This window comes from Cricetulus griseus, chromosome 2 (assembly GCF_003668045.3).
Source record: "Cricetulus griseus strain 17A/GY chromosome 2, alternate assembly CriGri-PICRH-1.0, whole genome shotgun sequence".
Taxonomy (NCBI): domain Eukaryota; kingdom Metazoa; phylum Chordata; class Mammalia; order Rodentia; family Cricetidae; genus Cricetulus; species Cricetulus griseus.
Window position 1 is genome coordinate 273,891,315 of NC_048595.1, and position 24,227 is coordinate 273,915,541.

At 36.5% G+C, this 24,227-nt stretch overlaps 1 long non-coding RNA gene across 1 annotated transcript in view; it reads left to right on the top strand.

Annotated features, from left to right (window-relative positions):
* LOC113834246 overlaps window positions 1-23,137 on the top strand; it is a 50,190-nt gene extending 27,053 nt beyond the window's left edge. The window contains exon 3 of the long non-coding RNA XR_003482641.2: window positions 22,691-23,137. This is a non-coding gene — a long non-coding RNA (uncharacterized LOC113834246). The remainder of the gene's footprint in view (window positions 1-22,690) is intronic.
* The last annotated feature ends 1,090 nt before the right edge of the window (window positions 23,138-24,227 follow it).

A 24,227-nucleotide genomic window follows, 5' to 3' on the forward strand; every position in this document is an offset into this window, starting at 1 on the left:
TAGTTTTGACAGGCAATGTTTGGAACATGAGTTTGGTTCTTTACAGGTCTGTTTTGTAACAATTCCCTGGAGGCCTTTAGAGTTTCTACTTAAGATATATTTAATCCCTCCTGCTAAAATATGACTGCCTTCAAGTCTCCCCTCCAATTCATATGGACAGAAAGGTATGTTGTAGAATCTTGGAAAACAAGTATCTCCTTGATTCTTAGCTCTAAAATCAGCTGATGACTTCACTACTTAGGAAATCATTCCTAATGATTTAGATCATGGCTGTACATATTTAATAAATCTCAATTTGAAGAATCAAGGAGGTGCTTCTGAATTTTCTGCATAATTTTCTCTCTTCTGTCGAAAAGTAAAATATCTTCTATAAAAATGCTGTCTGAGATCCCTCAAACTCCCAGCTTCATTTCCTCATTCAATGAAGCTCTATTGTTTCCCATTTTCATAAGCCTAATGTTCAGAACTCTTCTACCAACAGAAAATTGCCATGGCATTTGTTATCCTCAATGACTCTCCTCTCAACAGTCACATTTTGCTTCCCAAATGAGATAATTTTGAAATCATGTTTTTCATGTTAAAGTGTGTGCTCTGCTCTCTATGTATCACTTCTGTAAAGAAGAACAATACCTGTTTGAATTAAAATAGTTTTGGATTTCCAGAAAAGTTGCCAGTATATTACAAAGGATGCAAACATACAGCTTGAGACAGGCTTGGAGGGTAAGAGGGGGATGATTTAGAAGTTGCCCCCCCCCCCCCGTGATTCTGTGAAACAGAAGATGCAGAGAAACAAAGGAGAAAAACCCAAAGAGAGAAAAAGAGATGCCTTGGGCATCTCAAAAGTGTTGATAGAACAGCTTAGCAGCATGAGGAGACTGAGAATGTGCACATAAAGAGGTAGAAGCTCTGTGAGGTGGGACACATCACCACAGAAAGTACCTCTCTGTTGCAACCAGACCATTTGGCCACACTAAGATTATTCTGGTCTTCCTACAGTGATAGAGCTGGTGAGAAAATGCCTCCTCCTGTGTGATAAGTCAGCATTAGATCAGAAATTGAGTTTTTTTTTCCCTCTAAGCTAGAATATCATAGCTAAAAGGATTGTGTTGTTTGAGTCTGAGCTGCCCTAAGAAATCTGAAACCAGGGAGAAACTGCAGTTTAAGGAGACTGAGGACAGACACCCTACTACAGTCTCTGGGTCAGAGATGGTCCCAAGTAGTAGAGGATCAGATAGTGTGCATGGTCAGAAAATTAGCAAGAGTCTGGGGCTGTAAAGGGTATGGTAATTGATAGCCATGCCCTTTGTGCTTTCCAGACAGTCCAAACACTTGAAGATGACCAACTGCAACACATGAAATCCATGAACTTATTTCCAAAAATGTTCTCAACCCCCGCTAGGCTATAAGTCTTGCAGTCAGGTGTGCCCCACACCTGAGTCCAATCCAAGTGGAGCACCTGATTCTGGAAAACTTCTCTTGTCTCATATAGTGCTTTGCTGCTGGAAAATATGTGAAAACATCAAAAACTTAAAAGCAGAGTACTGGGTGCCATGTCGTCTTCCCTTCAGTACTTACATCTGTCCCCTGTCTGTTTTGTTTACTCTAAGACATAAATGAGGGACACCCATTGGTGTGGACATTAGCATCCCTAAGTGCCAGGAGTGAAGGCATGCATATATCAAAGACTGCAAAATGTTATGTGGCTAGTAGCAACTACAGGTAGTCAAAGACATTATGTTTCAAGTCTAAACACAGCAAAGTAGAGGACAACTTGAACTTAACCACCCCAAATTTTAGTCCTCATACAACAGTACCCTGATTAGCAAGACTGTCAACTATTGATGATAGATTTCATGAAATTATACAAGAAAGATCTTGAAATCTTGGAAACGTATAGGCATTTAAGTATAAGAATGTAGAACCATAAATAGACATGTCCAAATAAGAAACATACAATTAAACCTTTAAGATTTCTACAAAAAGTATTAAAAGTTGCAAAAGAAATATCTGTCCAATCAAAAGGCAAAATAAATAACATAAAATCTCTCAGCAGAAATTCAAAAAGCAAAACCTACAAAAATATATTCAAGGTCCTGCGGTGGGCGCCCGAGCCTCAGGTGAGTCTGGGCGCTACTCTGCCCCCCAACCTCCCCCATCAACCTCTGCTCCCTTCTGCCTGAACCACCCCCTGACAAGTGTAGACCTTCCCTGACCAGGAAGGCCCACCATGAGTCCAGACACACTCCACCCTTGTCCACCCACTGTCCTCTACCATCCAGCTGCCTCCAGAGGCTGAGTGCGCCTGCCAATGGAGAGAAGGAGAGAAGCCACCTGCATCACTGGGATGGGAAGAAGACAGAGTAAGAACACATTCAACAACAGAAAAACCAATATGACACCACCAGAATCTAGGACTCCACACCAGCCAGATCTGAAAATCCCAACACAGAGGATGAAGAAGACATGGACCTCAAAAATTATGTTAGGAAGATGATAGAGACATTAAAAGAGGAAACAAGAAAATCCCTTAAAGAAATAGAAGAAAAAACAAGCAAAAACCTACATGGAATGGAGGAAATGAGAAACCAAAAAATTCAAGAAGTAAACAAATCTCTTAAAGAATCTAAAGAAAGCCAAGAAAAAAAAAATAAGTGAAGCAAACACTCAAAACAGTTCAAGGCATGAAAGCTGAAATAGACACAATAAAGAAAACACAGAAGGAGGGTGTGCTGGAAATATAAAGGCTGGATAAACGATTAGGAACTACAAATGTGAGTATAACCAATAGAATTCAAGAGATGGAAGAATCTCAGTTATTGAAGACTTGCTAGAGGATATACAGTCATTGACCAAAGAAAATCTCAAGTCCAACCAATCCTTAACACAAAATATCCAGGAAATATGGGACACCTTGAAAAGGCTGAACCTAAGAATAATAGGTATAGAAGGTGAAGAAATATAGCTCAAAGGTACAGAAAACATATTCAACAAAATCATAGAAGAAAACTTCCCCACCCTACAAAAGGATAGGTCTATGAAAGTACAAGAAGTTTACAGAACACCAAACAGATTGTACCACAAAATAAAGTCCCCTCAACACATAATAATCAAAACACCAAACCTACAGAATAAAGAGAAAATATTAAGTGCAGGAAAGTAAAAAGGCCAAGTAACATATAAGGGCAGACCTATCAGAATCACACCCGACTTCTCAATGGAAACTTTGAAAGGCAGAAGGTCCAGGATAGATATCCTACAAACACAGAGAGAGCATGGATGCCAATGAAGACTACTGTACCCAGCAAAACTTTCAATCAGTATAGATGGGAAAAACAAGATATTCCATGACAAAACCAGACTTAAACAATACATATCCACAAATCCAGCACTACAGAAAGTTATGGAAGGAAAACTCCAACCCAATGAAGATAACTACACTCACAAAAACACAGGCAATAGATAATCCAATTTTACAAAAATAAAAGAAACAGGAGGGTGAAATACACACACAATGACACCACCAACAATAAATCCAAAACAAACAAGAACAAACAATCAATAGACATTAACATTCCTCAATGTCAATGTTCTTAATCTGCTCATAAAAAGATACAGGCTAATAGAATGGGTACTAAGACAGAATCCATCCATCTGCTGTATACAAGACACCTCAACTTCCAAGACAGGTGTTACCTTTCTCAGAGTAAAGGGTTGGGAAAAGGTTTTCCAATCAAATGTGCCCAAGAAACAAGCTGGTGTCTCAATCCTAATATCTAACAAATTAGACTTCAAACTAAAATCAATCAAAAGAAATGAAGAAGGCATTTCATACTCATCACAGGAAAAGTCCATCAAGATAAAGTCTCAATCCTGAACATCTCCTCACAGGAAAAGTCCATCAAGATGAAGTCTCAATCCTGAGCATCTATGCCCCAAATACGAAGGCACCCACATATGTAAAAGAAACATTACTAAAGCTCACACCACATATAAAACCACACACACTTATAGTAGGAGACTTCAACACCTCTCTTTCACTGCTAAACAGGACCACCAGACAGAAAATTAACAAAGAAACAAAGGATCTGACAGAAGTTATGACCCAACTGGGTTTAACAGATATCTATAGAACATTCCATCCAAACACAAAAGAATATACCTTCTTCTCAGCACCACATGGAACCTTCTCTAAAATTGACCACATATTTGGCAACAAAGCAAACCTCCACAAATACAAAAGAATTGAAATAACCCCCTGTATCTTATCAGATCACCATGGCTTAAAGCTAGAATTCAACAGCAACACAAATTGCAGAAAACCTACAAACTCATGGAAATTGAATAATACCCAATTGCACCATTCCTTGGTTGAGGAAGAAACAAAAAATGAAATTAAAGATGTCCTAGAATTTAATGAGAATATAGACACAACATACCCAAACTTATGGGACACTCTGAAAGCAGTGCTAAAAGGAAATTTCATAGCACTAAGTGCCCACATGAAGAAACTGGAGAAAAGTCACACTGGAGAATTGACAGAACAAGTGAAAGCTTTAGAGCAAAAAGAAGCAAACTCACCATGAAAGAGTAGAAGTCAGGAAATAATCAAAGTGAGGGTTGAAATCAATAAAGAATAAAGTAGGAAAACATTACAAAGAATCAATGAAACAAAGAGTTGGTTCTTTGAGAAGATCAGCAAGCTAAACAAACCTCTATCCAAACTAACCAAAAGGCAGAGAAAGGCATGCTAATTAACAAAATCAGAAACAAAAAGGGAAATAAAACAACGGTCACTGAGGAAATCCAGAGAATCATCAGGTCATATTTTGAAAACCTGTACTCCACAAAATTCAAAAATATAAAGGAAATAGACAGTTTTCTGGATAAATATCACTTACCAAAATTAAACCAAGATCAGATAAACAGTATAAATCTACCTATAACCTCTAATGAAATAGAAGCAGTCATCAAAAGTCTCCCAACCAAAAAAAGCCCAGGGCCAGATGGCTTCACTGCATAATTCTAAAAGAAATTCAAACAAGAGCTAACTCCAATACTCCTCAAACTGTCCCCACAATAGAAGCAGATGGGATATTGCCAAACTCTTTTTCTGAGGCTACAATCACTTTGATATCCAAGCCACACAAAGATACAACTAAAAAACAGAACTACATACCAATATCTCTCATGAACATGGATGCTAAAATACTCAACAAGATATTGCAATGAGAAAGAAATCAGAGAAACATCACCCTTCACAATATCCACAAGCAACATAAAATATCTTTGGGTAACACTAACCAAAAAAGTGAAAGACCTTTACAGTAAGAACTTTGAGTCTTTAAAGAAAGAAATTAAAGAAGATACCAGAAAATGGAAAGATCTCCCATGCTCTTGGATAGGTAGAATGAACATAGTAAAAATGGCAATCTTTCAAAAGTAATCTACAGATTCAATGCAATCCCCATCAAAATCCCAACACAGTTCTTCACAGACCTTGAAATAACAATATTCAACTTTATATGGAAAAACAAAAAACCCAGGATACCCACAACAACTCTTTACAATAAAAGATCTTCTGGAGGCATCACCATCCCTGACTTCAAGCTGTATTATAGAGCCATAGTTCTGAAAACAGCTTGGTATTGGCACAAAAATAGACAGATAGACCAAAGGAATTGAATTGCAAACCCTGATATTAACTCACACAACTATGAACACCTTATTTTTGACAAAGATACTAAATCTATACAATGGAAGAAAGATAGCATCTTCAACAAATGGTTCTGGCACAACTGGATTTTGGCATGCAGAAGATTGCAGATAGATCTTTCACCATGCACAAAACATAAATGCAAATGGATCAAAGATCTCAATGTAAATCCAGCCACACTGAATCTTCTAGAATAGAAAGTGGGAGATACACTTGAATGAATTGGCACAGAGACTGCTTCTCTGTGCAACATAATACCAGCATCATAGACATTGAGATCTGCAATTACTAAATGGGACCTCCTGAAACTGAGAAACTTCTGTAAGGGAAAGGACACAGTCAATAAGACAAAATGACAGCCCACAGAATGGGAAAAGATCTTCACCAACCCCTCATCTGACAGAGGGCTGATTTCTCAAATATATCATGAACTCAAGAAGCTAGCCACCAAAACTCCAAACAATGAAATTAAAAAGTGGGGTACAGAACTAAATAGAGAATTCTCAACAGAGGAATCTGAAATGGCTGAAGACACTTAAGAAAATGTTCAAAATCCTTGGCCATCAGAGAAATGCAACTCAAAACAACTCTGTTATGCCACCTCACACCTGTCAGAATGGCTAAAATCAAAATCATCAATGACAATCTATGCTGGAGAGGATGTGGAGAAAAAGGAACACTCCTCCATTGCTGGTGTGGGTGCCAACTTGTAAGACCACTTTGGAAATCAGTATGGTGGTTGCTCAGAAAAGTGGGAATTAGTCTACCTCACAATCCAACAATTCCTCTCTTGGGCATATACCCAAATAATGCACATCTATACAGCAAGGACATATGTTAAACCATGTTCATAGCAGGATTGTTTGTAATAGCCAGAACCTGGAAGCAACTTAGATGTCCCTTAACTGAAGAATGGATAGAGAAAATGTGGTACATATATACACTGGAGTACTACTCAGCAGAAAAAAAGCAATGGAATCTTGAAATTCACAGGCAAATGGATGGAACTAGAAGAAACCATTGTGAGTGCGGTTACCCAGACACAAAAAGACAAACATGATGTGTGCTCACTCATATATGAATTTTAGACATAGAGCAAAGGATTACCAGCCTACAATCCTCTTCACCAAAGAAACTAGGAAACAATAAGGCCTCTAAGGGAAATTGCATGGACCCCCAGAATGGGAAGTGGCAGGAACCCCTGAGCTAATTGAGAGCATGAGAGTAGGGGAGAGGGAGCTGCCAGAATGAGAAGTGGAGGGGAGAGGAGGAAATGAGACACAGAAATATTGAGTTGGGGGAAGAATATAGGAGAGCACAATGAGAGATACCATATTAGAGGGAACTGTTATATGTCTGAGGAGAGATCTGGTACTAGGGAGATTTCCAGAGACCTACAAGGATGACACAAACTGACAATCTAGGAAATGGTGGAGAGGATAACCTAAATGCACTTCCCCTATAATGAGACTTTTTATACCATCCTAGAGCCCTCACCCAGTGGCTGATGGAAGCAGAGGCAGACACCCACAGATATACACTGAACTGAACTCTGGAACTTTGTTGAAGTGAGGGATGAATGAAGATCAAATGGGTTTGTACCAGGCTGGTGAACCCCACAGAAAAAGCTGGCCTGTATAAGGGGGAGCACACAGACCCCAGACTGCTGTCTGGGAGGCCAGCACAGGATTGGTCCAGACCCCTGAACATGTGTATAAATTAGGAGGCTTCTGCACTCTAGGGGTCCCCTGGTAATGGATTAGAATTTTTCCCTGGTGTAAGAAGGGACTTTGAGACTCCATCCCAGGTGAAGGGATGCACTCTTGGCCTGTACACATGGGGGAGGGCATAGAGCTGGCCCAGGATGATGTGGTGGACTTTGGTGAGCCCCCGTTGAGGGCCCTACCCTGCCAGGGGAGAGAAGGGTAGATGGTGTGGGAGGTAGGTTGGGAGTAGTGGGGAGGGGTGGGGGAGAGGAGAGAGAGGGAGAAGGGATTGAGATGTGAAACAAGCTTGTTCCTAATTTGAACTCATAAAAAAATTACAAAAAACTTCTTTATTGTTGAAAAAAAGAAGAAAAATATATTCAAAGCCTTTTATCTAAACAGCTATGAAACAAGGCAACTATGGTCCATTAAAATTACCACTTAAAATTAATGGAGAAAAGTATCCCATATAATATGGAACAAAATATAAATAAGTTCGTAGCCATGTGTCATCATTGCAGATAATTCTTGAAGGAACCACATAAACTAAAGAGGAAGAAGTAAAAAAATATGCAATCTTTGATGAGTATAATTTTATGGGAGTAATATATAAACAGATGAGACACCAGAACAACCTATTATGCTCAACTCAATAAATCAACCAAACTCACAACTAAACTAACACCAGCGAAAAGAAATAGATAAAATTAATTCAAGAAAACATACAAGCATCTGAAGTAAAAAGATTATAGTCCATATACCAGGCAAGAAAATGTCCCAAATAAGTCAAAATATCTCATTCATTTCCCTCAAAGTATCCACTAAGCCAAATAAGTCATGAGATGCAAAAGTTCACCACATATTAAGAGAAAGTTCATCAAGAAGATATGATTATTAATGAAGATATATAAAACATATGTAGGGACTCAATTTAACACAACAAATTCTCCTGGCCATAAAATGAGATAGGTCCATAAACAATAATTATAAGTTAAAAATCAATCATGATTAAAAAGTTACATTGGCTTCTAGAAGGTTTTAGTGCATCAAGGTATAATAGAGTTCATGGAGTCAGGAACATGTTATGGAGGCTTTTCCCATTACAATGGATTAGGAAGCAAGCATCTAGACCACAAATGGGGCATGGCATGATTCAATTAAAGGCCTGTGCCTCAGGGGCACAGTCTTAACAGCCCACATTTTTAGCATTAACCTGGGCTTTCCACTAGAATCACCCACTGAGGTCTGCTTATATATGTTCTAGGATTTTTCTTGTCTTCCTCTCTAAGTTCTTGCAAATATTTTACTCCTCCCAATTAGGCATGAATTCTAAAAATTTCCACAGTCTTGGAAATAATGTCACCATCGAAGAAAAATGTATTCAAAAATATTTGCACACATATAGATGGATAGATAGATGATGATTACATAGAAGATAGATTGATAGAAGAGATGGATAGATTATACATATACATATATATATGTATATATATATATATATATTTATATAATTTATTTATCATTCATTCTCTGAAATATTCAGTAAACCCTTAAGACCCTTAGCACGATGTGTGTGAAGGCTTTCTCACAAGGTCCTGTCTTCTTTACAAGAGAATGATATTTTATATTTGACATCACATCTCATTTTCCAAATACAAATTTAACCCATCATGATTTATCCTGAGCAATAAAAGCTCATATCAGATCCTTGACTGGATGTTTTATAATTCCCACATACAGACTTTATAAACAATTTAATTTTATTTTAACATTTTTACATTACTATTATCTAGAGAAAATCAATCATACAGAAAATAATTTAGCTCATGGCTCATCCTTCTGAATCAAATGCCCCTAATTATTTTGGCTTAAACATTTATTCATTCTTCTTCTTGGTAGTTGTACTATTGTTCCTGGAATTTTTTTTTCTGTTTTAAAATTTATGTATCAGCAATTCATATCCATTTATGGGAGAAAAAACAACTTAATTTTCTCAGCCTTTATTCTTCCCCACAAAACCTCCCACCCACCACTTTAAACCCATCAAATATGACCCCATCTTTTAATCACCCAGTCTATCTCCATTTGGGTATTATTTCCTGATTGTTAGAACTTTATATTTTGCTTTACATTGTGTCCTTCAGTTGAGTGACCTTCACATGTGTGATTATTTACCTTGAACATGTGATGGAAACTAGTGTGAGAACTGTTTATATTAGCATAAACTGCACCCCCAAAGACTTATCTATGGGAAAAGATAATGGGATAACTCCTGTCTTTTCTCTTAAGCCAATCAGACCCTTCATGTGCCTGAGACTAGTCAGGGGGTAAGGAGCCAAGTTTCTCACCCGTTAGCATCTAAGTTTTTACTTATTTCATCTGTTTTGGTAAGACTATTTACAGTTTTAATGGTTGGGGATGAGGGTGTGTAGTCAGGATGGACAGAGAAGGGCTTCTGTATTGACAAACATTGTATTTAATTGAATAAAATTACTTGTATTGAATAAAATGCAAGTAAACAATGCAGCTTCCCAACAAATAAGAGATTCTTGATAAATAACTCATTGTCTCATGTAACCTTTAGATGGACTTGCCAAATGTCATCATAAATACTTAAAATTTCTGAAACTATGAATAACAACTCCCCAAATGCAATACCCAGCATGTATATTTGAAAATTAAGGAAACACACATAATTAGTGTTAATTTTACCAAACTAAAAAATTCAGGCAAACACAGGCTCTTACTAAGATAAGAGAATGAGTTACACTGAGTAGATATTAACCTAAAATTCTCACTCCTAAAGAGATTGGAGCTTATATCCCATAGTTACTAAATAAAGATTTATTACAAGAAGATGCATTGTATGTTTTGAAGACTTTATAAATTATCTGAGCAGCACTAACTAAATAAAATTAGACATTTTGAAACTCTTGCTTTATTCAATAGGAATAGCAAGTTCATTATTTGCCAGTAAATGGAATAATCGGCTAATTAGCAGCACTTGTTATGTGATGAATATTCAATTACCAGAATAGAAAAGAGAAAAGAGGCATGATACCTTGGTAAATTAATTCCTTCTTGTGGACTGAATTTGCATCCACCTGGCAGAAAACATAAACAGCCTCTTAGTAAAACCCTTGGGATTTTTGCCAAACTCAAGGAATTAAAGGGTGTTTAACCCTTTCACTATCAGGCAGAAGATTGTCCTTCACAGATGTTTTCTTCATAATGTTGGTTAAAATTAATCACATCTGTCTAAGCTGCATATATTTTGCAATGCTTAGAATAGTAATTAACCATACTTCCTGTCTCATTTGAGTCCTGTATCTCATGTAGAGGAAAGCTGTAAAGAATTTGTAAAACTCTCATTGAACACATATGTGAGTAGGTGATACTTAAATGCAAAAATAATGATCTTTAAAAAACATTGTGAAGCCTAAAATCACCAAGACATTGTCAAGAAAAAGTGAATTTGCTGTTTACCACCCAAATGCTGTCTCTGCTTTCCTTTTCTAGATATTGTCTTTTTCCTACATTGAATGTTTTCTCTCTCTCAAATCTCTAGGCTGGAAATGGGAGAATCTCCCTGTGAATGATTGACCAAGACAGTCATAGAAGCTGTGTAAATTGGGAGAGTTCCAAAATTACTTGCAAGTTAGTAAGCAAAAAAATATGGGTAGTTGCTACAACCAGTCACAATCTCATCTACGTTTTAACGACATGGCTATCATTGATGGTTCTTTGTGGAAAGTATGAGAGGTTTGTGTCAACATCAGAAAATGGTGAAATCCAGCAGCACATCTCACTCAGCTGTGTGAACAGAGAGGAGTGACCTCTATGGCAGGTGATGTGATAATGAGGAGGAGTTATCTCTATGGCAGGTGATGTGATAATGGGGAGGAGTTACTTCTATAACAGGTGATACAAAGCTGTAAACTGCTTGATTGGCACACCGTTAAAATACAAGTTTCAGAATTTAGCTATGGCTCTTACAATGTGTTCTCTCCACTGCAGTGTGTTTAAAAACCATAAATCTTTAAATATACCCAATTTTCACTCTAATTTTAATCAGGAAATTTGATCTCATGATACAAATAAAAGCCAAGAGTATTTAATTAGTGCCTATTTTAATTAACTAATGATCCAATTTAGGACTGATTAAGGTAGAGTGCCACTGTTACTTGAATTTAATGTAGCCACATTATTTACAAGTGATTGCTCATTCTTGTTCTACTAAAACATAATTGATTGTGGGTTGCTTTCCAATACTTTTAAAATAATATACATGTTTTTGTTGTGTCTTGCTTATTTCTCTAATTAGTGGTGTTTTGATGAGGGACGTGATGGGCACTGTCATGGGAGTGGATGTAAGGAGAGGCAGAGGTTTATAAACCATAGCTCCTTGACAGGGCACTGTGGAATGTGCCCATAATCCTGGAATTCTGGAGACTAAGACTTAGGACTCAGAGTTCAAAGGCAGTCAGGTCTACATGGTGAGTTACAGGCCAGATGGAAAAACAAAGACCTTGTCTCAAAACAAAGAAATATATAAATGATAAGGTTCATTTACTGTAACTGTGGCGATGGTCTCTGGATTACAAATACAACTTGAAAATGACAATGAGAAGGAAATTAAAACCCTGAACCATTTTTTTCATGCTAAAATTTAAAAGAACATTCTTTGTAATTTGGGCAAGCCTAGAACAGTATCTTTTTCAGACATCTCTATCTCTTCTTTAAACTCCCATTAACAAGAGAGCAGTACTCTTTCTGTAACAGAAGCTAGATTATTCTCTCCCCTTCTCCTTCAGCATGGCAAAGGAGAAGGACATATAATGACCCAAGAAAAAGACGACCCTCTAAAAACCAGGACGAGAGTCCTCCCAGACACATAACCTACCAGCACCTTGAATTATGACTTCCCAAAATCCAGAATTTTTTACTGAGTCCATGTTACACTGTCTAGTAGCTGGAACTGACTGGGACAGGTTCATAGGTGTGGCACCATACCATCCAGTTTGCCTATCTCTAGCTATAATAGCTTGAAAACGAAAGAGTTGAATTTTTCAAAAATTATTTCTTCATTGTTTTGCTATTATAATTATATAATTTTCACCTTCCTTATCCTCCATCTAAGTCTCTCAAATGTCCCTCCTTGTTCTCTTTCAAATTCATTCCCTCTTATTTTGACATATATATATATATATATATATATATATATATATATATGTTATATGTATGTATATACATAAACACACATATATATTTTACATCTTTATCTATAAATAAATATATATTAGATTTAATTTCTTGTAATTTACTAATTCTTCATTTATATCACTTTCCTGACTACAGAATTATGCACACAAATATACACACCATACACATGCACACACATGACAGTTTATACCACATAATCCAAAGTCCACATGTCTTTGATTATTTAATTAATGCTTGTTGATTAATTGGGGTAAAGAAGAATAAAGGCCTAGGATCACCTTCTTAAATATCTTTCATCTTATTTCCCTAAGCAACCATACTTTTTTATTTTGATTTTTATTTATGTATTTATTGATTATTTTTATTTAAATCTTTTTATTCATTTTACATATCAACCAGTGTTCCCCCTCCCTCCCCTCCTCTTGCTCCCCTCTCCCTTCCCACAACCCAACCCCCCATCCACTGCTCAGAAAGGGACTTCAAGAGGAGTCAACAAAGCCTGGCATATTAAGTTGAGGCAGGACCAAGCCCCTCCCCTCCACTTCAAGGCTAGCAAGGCATCTCACCATACTCAATGGGCTCCAAAGAACTAGCTCATGTTCCAGGGTTAGTCCCTTGTCCCACTGCCAGGGGCCCTTCAAAGAGACCAAGCTACACAGCTGTCATATGTAGATGGCCTAATTAGTTCTATTCAGACTCACCAGCTCTCTGTGTGTAGTATATTAATTCCCACGACCATTGGTCAGCAGTCTCTGTGGATTTCCCCATCATCATCTTGACAACCCCTCATTGCTAGTATAGTCCCTCCTCCCTAGCTTTGAGCTCCTGGAGCTCAGCCTGGTGCTTTGTTGTGGATCTCTGAATCTGCTTCTATCAGTTACTAGATGAAGGTTCTATCCATTCGACGCTTGAAAGGCATCTAGGTCGTTTCCAGGTTCTGGCTATTATAAATAATACTGATATATACATAGTTGAGCAAGCGTCCTCTCAGTATGTTTGAGCATCCTTTGGGGATATGCCCAAGACTGGTATAGCTAGGTCTTGAGGTAAATGGATTCCCATTTTCTAAGAAATTGCCATATACTTACTTCGTCCAAACAATTCAGGAAGTTTCTGTGACTCTCTGGGCCACTTAAGCTTCAGTGGGACTTCTAGATTACAGAGTCCAATGCACCGTGGCAGAGCGGCCTTTGGCAGGAATCTTGCCTGCTGACTGCCTAATGGAGCTGCCAATTTAGTTTTTAAGTATAAAGTTCTGTAGTTCAAAATATATATGGAAAATCTTGTCTTTATGGACACATATTCTCTTCGTACTCCATCAGATGATGTCAGGTCCAAGTATATATTTGGCCGAAGTGGATTCTAGAAGAAAAATATTGAAGTATTCTGAAATATTGCACATGCATGCCAATCTTCTTTTGGGGTTTCATTGTTTCAAAAAACAATCCATGCCATTGTTTTGAAACCTCAAAGCAAACACTTCCTCCTACAAGACCACACCTACCCCAGCAAGGCCACACCCACTCTAACAAGGCCACACCTATTCTAACAAGGTTATGTCTCCTAACTCTTCTCAAGTAATACCACTTCCTGATGACAAAGCATTCAAATATATGAGTCTGTAGGACCATTCTTATTGAAACCACCACTGTTCACAAAATGTTCCAAGGGGTACAGAGAGATCTTAGGGTGGTGGAACCTACTAGGAGAGAGTTAGGCTGCAGAAAGCCTATCTTTGAAGAGATTAGGGGATCGTATATTCTCCATTTCTTCTATTTGTTTCCTGGGTAAGTTGTTAGTCATCTTTCCTACCTGGTCCCAGTATAATATCCTGTTTTGACACAGGTCAAATGTTATGATTCCAACCAGTCATAATCTAGAATTCTATGCCAAAATAAACCTTGCATTCTTCTAAATGAATTGTTTCATGCATCTTGTTTTACTGCCAGAAAGTTGAATAACAGAATCCAGAATATTCTTTGTGCAAATATGATTATAATCATGATGATATTTATGTAATCAACAGTAGGGAATTATAAGAAAGCAACTAAGTAAAATCCTAAGCTAAATACACAAAATAATATTTTAAATGCACCATTTTTCCAATGTGATGAAAAAGATAATCTTTAACATTATAATGATTATTTTATCTAATTAATTCCCAATGCCACAACACTCCAAATGATTCATATTCATCATTAAATTCTAGGAACCTTTTTTCTCATTTTCAATCCTCACATTTTTACAGCAGAGAATAAAGTGGAATCCTTTCCTTCCCAGCTTCATTAGCATTGTAATTTCTTGCCAAGAGGATCAACTTGATATACTTGAATTCAACTTCAAGTTGAAGTGTACACTAATCCAGTTAAAACCTCTCTACAAATTTGACATAAATTAATGAAGTTTCCAAATGTTTTGTCAAATACATTTAATGATGCAAGAGATCTAGTCACAATTTTTCCCTTCACAACAACATGAGTCTCTTGAAAGAGGCTCAAGGAAGATTTTAAAATTTAATATAAATATAATAATCCATATGGCAAATCATGCAGAATCTGTATTTTATATTTTTACCAGCTGACTTATTTATAGTCACATAATATTGAATCACCACACACAACTTAGTATTCCTTTAACTTAATTTGTTGTTGTATTATTTAAGCAAATAATAAAAAAAATTACAAATTAAACAAGGTTTGTGAAGGGACTGGTAAGTTGGGTCAGGGTTTAAGAGCACTTGCTGATCTTTCAGAGTACCCAAGTTCAGTTCCAAGTACTTACATGGTAGGTCATAAACATATGTAACGTCAGTCCAAGAGGATCCAGTTCTTTCTTCCAGTATTTGAAGACACCAGCACATACATGAGGAACATATGTGCATGAAGCCAAACACTTATACACACAAAATACAAATAAGTTCATCTTAAAAATAATGGCCTATAAAGATTTTGTTTACATTATATTCAGAAGTCAACATCTTGTATTAATCTGAAGAAGTCATTTTAGTACCAACTTATACAAACAAAAAGAGTCTGAGAAACCCATTATAATTATGTTGCATCATAGATGTTATATATTATTCTTGACAAAAATTTTCAGGGAACAGTGTTGCCCTGGCAGATAATTCTGAAGTTGTGCAGGAAATGTGAAAATAGAATATCACATTTCCATTCTTCATTGAGTTATTCACAATACCCTGCCTCAGAAATGGTCCAGATTAATTCAGAAGTGCTTGTGCATAAGTAACCATCGAAGATGAGATGACGTTGAATCATTAAAGAGGTGTTAAAAATGCAAGCCTATTACTGAGTGGAAAACAGCGAATGTATTCTCTCTGACTTATGGTTCGGTGCCTTCCACTAAGGAAACAGTTAAGTTTCCTTTGACAAAGGAACTCAAGAGAGAAATAGCATCCCTCTATCTACATCAAATCAGGATTTGATATCCCTAATGACTTTTTAAACACTTGTGTACATAATATAACAACACAGTAAATTTTAATGAAATGTTATATCAGCATTCATAGTAATTGAAGAAATTAATAAAAACAACAAGCTTCCTTTGCACTCTCTAATAATCAACACTATTCATCTCTAGATTTTTAGATACCAAATGAGAATATATAATATCTATTTATATTTGAAAAATGGAAAATTATCAGCAAGGCCAGATAAAATAAATTGAAACTATAAAATCAAATTTCTTTGCAGTTATACAGCAAAGCAGAATTAAATAGTGTGAAGGAAACTCTATGTTCTGCCAAGCCTAGAACATGTGGACATCAACCCTTTCATAAAGACAGCATTTCCATGTTTTAGAGATCCAAGCACACAATAATGGTCCTCTCTTCTGTCTTCTTTGTCTTTGTATCTCCACGTCTCACTTACATTCTCTCTGCTGTTCTCATTTTTCTCAACAATGTACACTCTTCAAATTTTCTAGAATCTCCTTCCATAGTACTTCCCAGACCTAAATGATTGTTTCTTAAATGAGTTTCCAGAAGATGCTAAACTAACCTTTTTCTCACTTACAGCTGTCCTCATTCCTTAGCCTTCTTCCAGCTCCCTGGAGTCTAGTTTCTCTCTGTGAACTGAATTCTATTTATAGGTTTCCACACTTAATTATCCAAGGCTGAGAACAAAAAGAATTGCTCTACCACTGTTTATATTACTGCCTGAATATGCCACAAAATGCTGTTTTATCACTTGCCTAAATAATGAAGCAATACAGTAAAATAAATGGAACTTTATTTCAGCATTACTACTATTTGAAAAAAATTATGAAATTGTTTTACCTGCCTCCCCAAGGCTTAAAAGAGTCTCCCAATTTCCCCCCATACCACATGTTTTTTTCTAAACTTCAGAACTGGGTTACATGATTTTTGTCTCTTTATTTTCCTGTTTTGTCTTTTTTTCCTCGCTCTGTATATCTTTTATAAACCAACTGAAGGTTGCTGTCTTCTTTGAGATTTCTGTGTTTAAAGACTAAATTCTCTGAGGTGTATAGCCTTATTAAAGTAGATTCTATTTTCAGGTTTGAAAGGACTTTTGTTAGCTTCTTGTGTTGACACAACAATGAACTACAATCCAAGGGGATTACAACAAAGAATATGTTCTTCCTCGTTTCTGGAAGTCAGAATGGTGAAATCAATGTCAGCCAGGAACTCTTCCCTCTGATGGCTCTAAAGAATTCTTTCCCACTAAAGCTCTGATAATTTCTCAGAGTGTTCAAAATTCCTTCACTTCATGCCCCCTTAGTCCAGTTTTCCCTCTGCCCCCATGGCCATCTTCCTTCTGAATCTGTGTGTCTCTAACACCAGCCATTGAATTTAAGGCCCATCCTGACTCCCTGGGCTCTCACCTTAATCTTCCTGTTTTCACAAAAGCCATGTTTTCATGTTTTGAGTTCACAGACTTCTAGCTGCCATTCTTCTTCTCCAAGTAAAAGGTCACATTCATAAAGTAGAGATGGTGGGATACCTACAAATCCAAAAACAGTTTTTAAATGGTAATATGCAACCAATTTATGAAGTCACTCAAATGAAAACAGACCAATCATTTATGACAATGGAAATATTCCTACTAACTCTGCTTAAACACTATGTTGATGCTAGCTAGCACTCATGAATTAGTATGCATCCGTTTTTAAAAGGATGTCTCAAAAGCACAGAAAACAAATACATAGAATTGTCTCAGAAATAAAAATAGATGTGTGTTTTCCCCTTGATTCTTTTCTTGAACTCTACAGAATGGAGGGGATTACCTTGTCAATACTGCTAATGATTGAATGATTAAAGGTAGTTTATTCCCCAGAAGATCTTCTCTAGGATATACATTCCTATTTTACATGATTGCCTTTCAAAAATGTGTCACGAGCACATTGAACACCATGACATGTGTCTCTCAGGAAACCTGATTTAGTTCCATTTGTCTCATTTTTTAAGAGAATGTCTCTAATTGCTTAGTTTCACATATAATTAGAGTTCATCTTCTCATAATGGTTCTGATGTCAGACAGATGTGGCTATGAATCCTAAATTTGCCACAAAATAACTGTTTTGACATTAAAAATTAAATAATTTCCCTAAGCTTCAACTTTCAGCTTGGCAAAAAGGGGATGTAACATTACCATAAAGAGTTAATGAAAGTAGTAATTAGATAATAGGTCATTAGCATAGTGCTTGCTAGACATACTGGTGATGTGTGATAACTTTTGTTGCTTTGGCTACATGGAAATATCATTTAACACCACAAAACCTGTTACATTGAGTATGGGCTACAACCTTATGTAACTTCTTGTCCTGATCATAGCTCATGTATACATGTGCACTGTTTGACAAACCAAAATATTCTTATCTTGCTGTTTATAAAAGCAAAGGAGTTCCAAAAACCCGGAGTTCTAATGATCAGGGGTCTGAAGTATATAATTTTGCATTTAAAATGGGGTTTCCCAGTTCTTAAATCTCTATTATTTATCATGAAGGCAGCTGAGGAGGAAACTGGGGCATGCTATGATTGTTCTAAAAGAAATCATCATCTTCCATTTGAACTTTATCTGTCCTCAAGACCCTGTTTCTCTGTTCACTACATATCCATCACCAATCCTTGGGAAATGAGACAAAAGCATTCAGTTATTACCTGATAGACACTTTTAATTTTGATTTCTCTTTAAAAGTAAGATCCTTCGATGAGATAGGGGATAGCAAAAGGAACTTTATATTTCATAGCTTTCACTATAACTAGAAATATCTCATTGATAGAATTCTGGTACATTAGCTATAAGTAAAATATTGTATGGGACTTCCAAGGACAGTGTAGTCTAAGTATTCTTCATGAATAACAATCCATCCTTACAAGCATATAGGGGACCCATCACTACTGAGCCTGCTTCCTAACAGGTGCTATGAATCCTTCAAGGTGAAAGGGAAACAAAGTATATGAAAACAAATGCCTCATGGGTAAACATGTACATAAATTCACAAATCATTTTTAACTCTAGAGCTAAAACAAGAGTATTAACAATAACTGCATTTAGAAATGTAATGGCTATACAACATAAAAAGATATAAAGTTATAATCCCCAAAGCATGAAATTGAATGAGTAATAAAAACACAGCTTTTTACATAATTGAAGTTCAGATGTTAGCAACCAAAAATACACATTTAATAAATTTAATAAAATTCCCCTGGCACACCTTTAATCCCAGCACTCAGGAGGCTGAGGTAGGCATATCTCTGTGAGTTTGAGACCAGCCTGGTCTACAAGAGCTAGTCCCAGGACAGCCTCCAAAGCCACAGAGAATCCTGTCTCAAAAAAAAAATTAATAAAATTCCCATGAATTTTATTATCCAGACCATCACTACGTAAAACATCAAATCATACACATACACAAATACACATGTGTATTCATATATACATACATACATACACATATGAATTTACATAAGCACCCATTGTACTCCTGAGGAGGCATGTAGCAGTCTACTAGCCCAGATAGGGAACAAATATGGATATCATTAAATCCCAGCTTTGTGATCCAATGAGTTTAATGGGTTTGGATACAGGAATGAGGGAACAGTTTTTTACTGGAGCAAAAATGACTGAAAGACAGATGTATTATCAAAAGGTTATCCATCGTGAGTAACAACTCATGAAAGATAGACTTGTGGAGCATTCTGAACAACGTTCAAGCAGTTCAGGGGGTGGGAGAGTGTCTTTGCCCATAGGCTTAGTTGGTCAGATCCTCTGCCCAGTAGTCCAACTGCTCTCTTGTTCTTCTGGACAGTATAGTGATCACTGTTTAGCTTTTTGGAGCCCCTCTAAGATGCTCAGCCTGTCTGAGGGTGTCTTTCAGCAGCCCCAACTGCTTACACTTGCTTGGAGAGGAGATGCATGGTGAATCAAGTCAGTTTCAGGAATTATTGCATTGTGTACTGCCTCCCTTGAGAAAATTCCCCTCAAGATGTGATGTTTCACCTCCTTTTAGAATACCCTGTCTTAACCAGATTTCTTCCAAGATCTTCCAATTTTCTGAGAAAATTGCCACACAATAATACATAAGTACATATATGCACACACACAAGTACATATATGCACACACACAAAAACACACACACCACACACACACAAATCCACATGCATACACCTACACACAGAGCCACCCCAAACATACACACTATCACGAAAGAGTACAGAAGAGATACAAAGAAAATAGAAAACAACTTAAAGGTAGAAGTCCTAATCCAGTCATAACTACTTAGTATTTAAATGGATTATATCCTCAATAGAGTGGCTGATAAAAAACAAAACAACAACAAAAAGAAAAAGCAAACTACCCCTTTGTTGACAAGGGCCTCACTTTAATTTTAGGCAAGAAATATATGGGAAATAAATGAATGGAAATTATATAAATGTGTCAAACATCCAAACACATTGTGTTTCAGCATAGACATTGTTACATCTGGAGGTATGACTAGTGTATCACAATATTAGTAGGAGACATTAATACCCAAATTTTAATAATGGGGGAAATCTAAACATAATACCAGTAAGAAAACAGAGGCTTATAATACCACAATTGTCCAAGTGTACCTAAAACAGACACACACACCCTACACAACAACAAAATGTATGGTCTTCTCAGGTGTACAAGCAGTGGTCCACATTATAAATCACATTGGGACACAAAACACTCCCAGTGCATTTAAGAGAAAGTTGTAAAAATGAAGTAAAATTAAACATTATTAACAAAATAAAACTGGTACATTCCAAAAAATGTACCAAATAATGACATATGTTTAATATCCTTTGATTGAATATTTTTAAAAGCAATGGAAGAAGGAAAAAATATCTTGAGATAAAAAATAAATGGAAACACAGCATACCATGACTTAGAGAATTCAAGAAAAAGGACAGAGTTTGCTGAATCTCATAGTTCAAAGAGCTGGAAGCAAACAGTAAATTAGAAATGTACAAAATAGTGAATACAGCAATAGAAAAACATTGAGCCTAAGAGTTGATTTTTAAATAAATAAATAAGAAAAAACTTTAGTTACAATAACTAAGCTATAAAAAGACAATTAAATGAGAAAAACATATTGCAACTGATATCATAGAAATATAAAAGGACCATAAGAGAATGTGATAAACAATGATGCATTAAAAGTTACATAATCTAGAAGACATGGATACATTACTCGTCACATATACCAAGACTCGACTAAGTTGAAATCAAAATTTTAAGTAACCAAATAATTAGTAAGAGGTTGAACTGGTAATAAAACACTCCCAACAAAGAAAAGTACAACACATACCAGATAGTTGTGCTCATGAGATCTATAAACATTTAAATACTTAACATAAAATTTCCAATAACAGATACTAAAACAGGAAAACACTTCCAAACCCACTTTATAAGATCAACATCGTCCAGTACCAAAACCAGAGACAGATTAAAGATCAAGAAATAAAATCTGCCTACACTACATCCTGTAACATGGCGTGTGACTGTTACCTCTCCTCCTGCATGTCCCGCTTCCCCCTTGTCTGGCTGGTGACTCTGCCTTTTTTCTTCCCGGAAGTCTCACCTATACCTCCTGTCTAGCTATTGGCTGTTTAGCTTTTTATTACACCAATGACAACAACACAGTATACAAATATCCCACAACAGTCTGCCTCTTAGAATTACTATTGGAATAGCAAAACAAAAGATAACAAGTATTGGTGAGAATGTTGGTGAATTAAAACATTGAAGGGTTTCAGTTCCATGGCACATCTGCGCATCAGCTACAAAAGGACATGTAGATGACCTTGCTTATTCTTGGTTCTCATTTCTTTGCTTGTTTATTTTAAAAGTGATTAAATAATTTTATTGTACCCTCCTTTATATTGCTAACAAGTCTAAGCATGTTAGGAAATCTGAAAAAAGAAACACACTTTGGTTTCCATAAAGTGTGCATAAAATGTCTATCCAGAAAACAAAGATCTGATAATTATATTGAACACCAATCTTTAGATTGTGATCCTCCCAAGATATAATAAAATACATACAAATTAAATTAGAAGGTGATATAGTGTTGTTGAAGTTCATTTTAACAATTTTAGGTAAGCAACTGTGGTAATTAAATTTATGACCAGATAAAATGAGCAAAAATATTGTGTAACACCTCAAAAGTATCCCTCAAACAAAATCTGATTTGTGCTTAGAACAGCAAACAGTAAACAATAAGAATGGTCACAGAAATTTCTAGCTTTCCGGGTAACCATTCTACAATAATGAGAGAAAAAGAAAACTTTGCCATCTTTAAATAATGGGAATCAAAATTTTAACTGTCACTGTACTAAATATATTAAAACATAAACATAATATGATGCTTGGTTAATTTGCCGAGGATTCTCTTGGAGCCCACAAAGCATCAACTATTTTGCTGTTGGTCAATAGATTTAAGAAATAGCCTATAATCTGAATAGCTCTTGCTCATCAAATATTTGGACAGTGTGATGTGCTAGTGGTCTTGATACTTATTGCTCACCATCTTCTGTCATTGCAGCCCAATGACAGCTCTGGAGAAGATATCACTGCCAAAGAAAATGAAAGCAGCCTGGAAATATAAGCATAAGACAGAGAAAATACAACAGTCAGGGCAGAGAATGTTAGCTCCAGGAAAAAAATTGAAGAGAGGAAAAGGTCTGAAGAGCTCTTATGTCAAGTCTAGATTCTTTTCAGCTCTTTGTTAAAGCACCAAGATAAACAGACCAGGGTGAACCTACTGGAAAAACAAACACATGTGTATACTTTAGACATTGGAAATAAGACATCTGATCATCAAAACAAGCATCAGCTGTGTGTGACTCTTTTGGCTCTCTGAAGATCAAGAAGTCAAATGGGTTTAAAGACTGGCTCTACTGTTAAGAGGACTTTGGGAGCCCATTCACTATGGAGGGATACTATTGCAGCCCAGATACAGCAAGGAGGGCCTAGGCCCTCCCCCAAATGATATGACAGACTTGGAAGGTCCCTTGTGGAGGACCTCACTATCCCTGGGGAGAAGTTAGGGGGTTGGGAGTAACATGGGAGGATGGGAAGTCAAGGGAATGGGGGGATGGATATGTAAATATCAGTAGTAATTAAAGAATTAAAAAAAAGAAGTCAAATAGTTCAATTGGAATTGCTGAACCAGCGTCATGAGTTTGCTTTCATAGTGGCATTGTTCACTCTCCAGGGAGGCCCTTAAAACGGGAAAATTTCCCTCACCCTAAAGTCCAGCTGCTGCAAACTAAAACCTAGTGGAATGTCTCAAGCACACCATGTGGTACCTAATCACCTACTATTGAGATCTGCTGGTCCATGTTGACCACTGTAGGAAGCAGCAGATATTTCTCACTCTTATACCAGAAAATTCTGGACAGTAGTCTATGTTTGCTTATGGACACTTGGAATCACACCTTCCATCTCTTGCATAAGCATCTACCCATCAACCACTCGCACTCTGGCATGCCAGGGCATCCTTGTATTGTCTGCTTCTTTTAAGTCTTATTGTTCCCATCAAGCAGAATGATGCAACTGTGAGATAGAGGGAATACACTATTGAATTATTTATTTTCCATTTTCTGTTATAGTTACCCAAAACCTTGTTTATTATTATTTTGTTCTGAGAAATTTTTGCCATCTGCAGGTGTCCACAAAGGCGAGAAGAGGGCAGTAGATCCCCTGAAATTATAGAGATACAAGTGGTTGTGAGCCACTATGTACATTCTGAGAATGGGACATGGGCCCCCTGCAAAAGCAGCAAGCATTCTTGACTGACAGCTTCCTCCACATTTTGCATTTGTATGAGCCAAATACAGTCCCTCAATCCAATCATAATCTCAAAAATAGGAAGGCACATACGTATTTTATAATGTATGATGAAGTCTAGTTTACCATTACTTCTTTTGACTGTAAAACACAATTTAAAAAGGGCAATCTGGGCTGAAGAGATGGCTCATATGTTAAAGGCTAGGATAACAACCAAAAAAGGGCAATCTAAGACAAAAAAGTATGTGCTATAAGATAATAGAAAAGATCATATTATCATGAATCATATA